The sequence below is a fragment of the Lepisma saccharinum genome, chromosome 1 (genome assembly GCF_977018435.1).
Source record: "Lepisma saccharinum chromosome 1, izLepSacc3.1, whole genome shotgun sequence".
In the NCBI taxonomy this organism is placed as follows: domain Eukaryota; kingdom Metazoa; phylum Arthropoda; class Insecta; order Zygentoma; family Lepismatidae; genus Lepisma; species Lepisma saccharinum.
The window spans coordinates 24549666-24555744 of NC_139229.1; positions in this window are offsets into that span (position 1 = coordinate 24549666).

A 6079-nucleotide genomic window follows, 5' to 3' on the forward strand; every position below is an offset into this window, starting at 1 on the left:
CTCACTCATTTGGTCTCAAATTATTATTTCTCCTACATTCAGTCATTCCACCCCCTCCCTCCATAGCTACACCTCTTCTTATTTTTCAAGCACATTAATTTAGGAGAAAGTTTAGTTACAGACCAAGTGAGATGATGCGGGTCGGTTTTTCAACCCTGTATTTGTTTGAACATTGCTTTTTTCTGATTATTAAGGATAGAAATTCCTGTAACTTACTGCTATAATTAACAACTCAACATCATCCAAGATTTCAGAGAAGCCGAAGACCAAAAAGAGTCCATGCCTAGCAACTCCAATGCCACATGGTAGAAATTCACAACTCGACACCCAATTCATTTGTGCACTTCCTTGTTTGACAAGGAACCTTATTTGAAAGAAAACCATCAATCAAGTATGTCATTGGAATGAAAAAGAAAGTGTGTAGATATGTTTCCTCTCCTAGAAGATTTAAAGGGGATTGCATTTACAAACGCATACAAGGTCATGCCCACACAGCATGCCTCTTGGATTCTGTTTTTGTCATTAACCATTTGATGAGCTGTAACATATTAAAAAGATTTCTTGTTGCTGTGGACACCAGTTGGCATCTTTGCCACTGCCACTTTATCTTGGTCTGAAACAGACCATGAAATTCAACTACACTTGACATGTTCGTAACTGCTCAAGATTTGCTATAAATAGAATGTGAACTCCAGGCAGTTGTGGTGATTAATAATCTGTCGCGCAACAGCCCATGAAGGGCCTAGGCATACCTACCGACTGCCGGTCTCCCTCCCACACTTTCCTTCGTCACCTTTAAGCGTGGAGATCTTCAACCAGTATTGGAATAGTCGGGGGGTCAGCCCGACGTATCCCCAGCCGTTATAGTAGATCTCCGTGACTGGATTACGCTCACTCACTCTGAGCTCCCCAATTTCCTCACGATGGTGGGTTTCCACCGGCTCTATACGTAGGCCGAATAAATTCCGACCAGAGCTGGATTCGAACCTACGCCATCCCGCAGCGAACGATCTCAAGACGAGTGAAAGCCTTAACCCGCTCGGCTACGGAGGAGGACTGTGGTGATTAAGGCTCCTCAATTATGGGACTCAAATGATCCTCTTTAGCTGTTGCATTCACTACGGCCAACTACTCATATACAAGTTACCATTTGGAAGTGGACAATCAAGGTTAATTTCATTTTTATTCAAAGTATCATTTATTATATACGAAATTAAAGGGAAAACTATGCAGAATTTGGAATTATTAAGACAAACATTAGTTTCATGGCTTTTAAATAACATTGTTTCAAACCTATTGCTTTTTGTAGTAGAAGTGGAGTTTTATGTGTGGTGTCTCCACTTAATTGTGTTTCATTACCACAAGAGAATTGAAATTGGGGAGAAATTTTCTGAAATTAAATAACTTTCATCAAGGAAAATTAAATTACCTGAATTGATAGTTACATATTTGAAGGTGCTAAGAAAATAATTAAAAAATGAATTTAAATTTGTCTGCATGTCACACATATCACAATGGAATTACCCATATCTTAATTGAAGATTTGTTGTTTTGGGGAGCCTGAACAGGGAAATATCAGCCATATTTTTTTCACTTTTAAATCTAGGCTTCCCCGGGGAAGCAAATGAAAGGTTTCACAGTACAATAAACATTATCACTTGAAGTGGAAATTTCTAGCTGGGGATGTTTGGTTAGGCCTTTGGTATAGCTAAGGATGCTCCTATGTGGTGGCAATGAGAATGCTGGGGGATATTTTGCAACTGGAGGAATACCATCCCCTGCATCCCCCTCACTTCAAGCACAGATAACTACTTAATTTTGTACACTCAGTAGCTCAATTACACATGCCATAGATTGTTTTGAATCGAAAATTCTGTGCATTCCTAAAGCCTCGTTACCATTAATCAAACATAACTCTGAAACCACATGACATAGAGTAGGGTGTTTTGTACAAAATGTTCTACAGCTCAAAAGGTTTGTAGTTCTTAGTTCATTGGTGCTCATTTTTCTTTATGGTGGACAGCATTACAGGGGCAATTTTCTGTCATATGCTTGAATAGTACCTACTTGCCTAGGTGGAGGAGTTGCAGCCATCCATTATTTTCCAACAAGACAAAGCACCACCACATTGGTCTCATGATGTTGAGAATATTCTGGATAGACATTTCCCTGGGAGATTGATAGGCCTTGACAGTACAATCGCCTGGCCCCCTTTCTCACCTGATATCACCCCTTGGATTTTTTCCTTTAGGGGTACGTCAAGGATTGTGTATACCAAACCCCTGTTCCAGATCTCTTACACTTCGCAGAAGGATCATTGCAGCTGCGTAAACAGTTGCTGCAGCATGTATGGGTAGAAGTGGAATACAGCCTTGACATCGTGAGGGCAACTAGAGGGGCACACGTTGAGACACACTGACGAAATAAACAAAAAAAAGTACTTTTTGAGCTGTGTAGAACATTTTTTAAAAAACTGCCCTACTCTGTCATGTGGTTTCGGAGTTATCTGATTGTAATGGTAATGGGACTTTAGGGTCACCTTATATTAGCGTTCTCCCCATTTTGTATATTTCACCAGCACATCACTGAACAATTTTTCATTACAATCATACAACTAGTAATTATCTCCGTAAGCTATATAAAATAAAAGTGGCACAAGTGTGCGAGTCCCCACGGAGAACATGTTCAATAAAAAACAGTAAAAACCTCTACACAATTTTCCAAATCTCGTTTCTTCTGGCTAAATAGTTATCAGCACACCGTCGTAGATTAGTCCTCAACGTTGACTGTCTCCTGTAGAGCGACCACAAACAAAATAACCTTAGCGCACATTCCTCTTCACCCGTTGGTAGTAGTTGATGGGGGGTTATAACCCCCCCCCCCCCTGGCCCAGTATTCCTAAAAAAAAAATAACATCAAATGCAGGAAAAGGTGGCAAAATTAGGGCTGACTACTAAAAACTGTATACATAACCCCCTCTACTCGAAAATCCTGGACACGCCACTGCTTCACAGGTTCTTTTTCGTGTGGTTTCACTATATCAGTACCTATGGATGATAGACTGGGGGCTACTTGAAATGGCCTTTCAACATTTGCAGCGAATTGGCGGCGAGGAGGTAGGGAAGTAGAAATTACAATTGTCCTTTCGGCGGCAATATCATATCTGCAATCGGTCAGGATGTCGAAAAAGACTGCTAAAGAGCTGTTTGTTGAAATGGCCTTTCAACATTTGCAGCGAATTGGCGGCGAGGAGGTAGGGAAGTAGAAATTACAATTGTCCTTTATGCGGCAATATATCTGCAATCGGTCAGGATGTCGAAAAAGACTGCTAGAGCAGCTGTTTCGAGCCTGCCTGCTGATAGGTCGTTAGAAGCGACTGCACACGTGCCTTGCCCAGCACGGACAACATGTGGAGCACATTCTGTAACAGGTAAATATCACTTTCAGTTGCCAATAACTTTTCACCAAATGAAGTTACATGAAATCTGATTTCAGATTTGACATCCTGACGAAATTCTAGCCTATGGTCATGTGTCACATGACCCACCTATCATTTTAAATAAAAACATTGAATTCAAGATGGCGGCCGCCCCCGTGACATACTCCAAAAGGTGTTCCCCTAGGCCTATTTTATATCGCACATATCAAATTCCATGAAAATACATCACTGCGGATTTTACAAGGCGTGGTAAAGGACTTCTGATACACCCTGTACATGGTAAATGTGAAGAAACTATGTCTGCGAGGCCAAGTTAAAAGTAAGACATTTTTAAAAAAACATGTTTCATTCTTTACTTTGCAGCATGTAATGAATGTTTAGTTGGATTTATATCACATTACATGGCCATTTTTACATTACATGTCTTACTACAATGATTTCACGTGCAACGTTATTCAAAACGATGTAAATTACGGGCTGCCCAGTGAACGTATTTAGCTTTTTTTCTGTTTCCAGGCAATTCTTGTCGAGGCTACATAATGACAAGTTACATTATTTTCACAATGCACTTGCAAGACAAAGTAAATGACATGAAAGTCGGTTACAGACATAACAAGACATATTTTTTCGATGACGTGCTAGTCTAAGAAGTACGAGTGGCAGAAGAAATTTCGAATACAAATTGTAAATATATTTGAATATTATAGTCTCTGTTTCTAACAAGTACAAACATGTTGGTAAGCACTTTCTCGCCCTGCCCCCTTCATATGACGTTTAAGCATATTTTTGTTTTCATTCTCCAAATTTTCTAGAATAAAGGAAAGTCTGATACTGTTTATTTAAAAATAATATTCCTTCCTCATATATTTTCTTTATGGAATTCTTGGACACGCCACTAATGTAATTCTATTTTACACGTGATAATTATAAAAAGTATCTCTGAAAAGTGTTAGATTTATGCATGTTGAAGCTCGGGACTAACAATCCTCAGTTGTTATATACTAGACAATTTCAGTTAGATTTTAAAATATTTTCACCACACTTGTAGCATCTCATTTTTCATTTTGTGGTCTTTTTAATGCAATTTTCTCCCTGCAGATGGAGACCCAGTCATACATCAAGGGACTCTAGTTGCTCCCAAACCACCCTCCCCTCCCAAGTCCGTACCTGCTTTTAGTATTCCATCACGAGGTTTTCTATCGATTCTTCACAGAACATACATGAACAAGATAAGCTCTATACGTTTCTGGTGGCGGCCACAGCTGAAAATCCAACTTAGCAATAATCGATCTTACGAAGTGACTTTCAAAACCATTCCATGTAACGGAATGGACACACACAACAAACATCCATGCCCAGGCCGGGATTCGAACCCGGACCCCTGGCGTCGTAGCGCGATGTGCTAACCACTCCGCCACCGGAGGCCGGCTGATAGTTGAATTTGAGGCAACGCTTGAATGTTGCAACAGCTAACTAACATCCACCCCCCTTCCCCATTAAACGATTATTTTAACTTCTGTTTTTAGTGAACTTTTCAAGCAAGATAAAACTAATTTACGTTGGCGAACATGTGGTACACACTTAACAGGACTTAGTTAAACATTGCATCTTCAGTATCATATGTAGGTTCCCCTGTCTGCTCAAGCCATTTTTGGGGTTGTGGCGCGTACAGAGGTTTATCCACAATTTTCCATTTTGGTATGTAAGTTCGTTTTTAGAGGGGTGCAAGGGTAAATTGAGCACCAAAACGATCATAAATTGAACTTTTGTGAGAAATTTTGAATGGATAAATCCCTGGCAGTGGCGGCGATTTGGTTCCAAAACCGGGGGGCAAGGTGTCAAAACTGGGGGGCAAGAACAGTATATTTCCCGATTTAGCATAGTGCAGGGACAAAAGTGGCGCAAATTGTAGGGGGGGGGGAAACTGCCCCCCTAATCGCCGCCACTGATCACTGGGTATGTAAAATAATTATCAAAGCACATTTGAAGAACATGAGACCTTCGACAGCTTGTCGTAATGTTTCTGATTTGAATAAAATATTCGCCACGCAAAGATCTTGTAGAATAATATTGGGGGAGACACGTGTTTGCTTTGCAATGAAAAAAAATGTAGGGAAGCCTTGTCTTCTTTGTTTGTCGAAAAGTTTTTACCCCTCTTGAAATTGATGGAACTGAAAGTTGACGTGAATGCATGTTCTGTTGAAAAAGAAGGGGCACGATCTGATAAGAGCTGCAGTTACAACTTCCCCTTTCATCCCAAATCGCTGAACAGGAGGAAAATTTAAAGCTTTTGCGATAACGCGCAGTTGTAAATAGACGAGTCCTCAAGTCCCGAAACAAACTTGCCGAAATCCGTAAGTTGGTCTAAAGTCAGACCGCGGATCTGTAAATTCTTTTTTTTTTTAGTAGTTGATGCTCGATCCCAACAATTTTATTCTCGAATATCTTTCTAGTTTCTTTAGCTCTGTGCATAATTAATATTTACCTTTGAAATTAAATATTAATAAATACATTATGGTATAATCATAAGTAGTTTGATTATGTCTAAGCTTGTTGATAAATATAAAATTAGATTTAAATTAGTTGTCAACCACTAAATCTAACAGTTTCCTCAGGCCAATATCATTAAATTAATTTGGA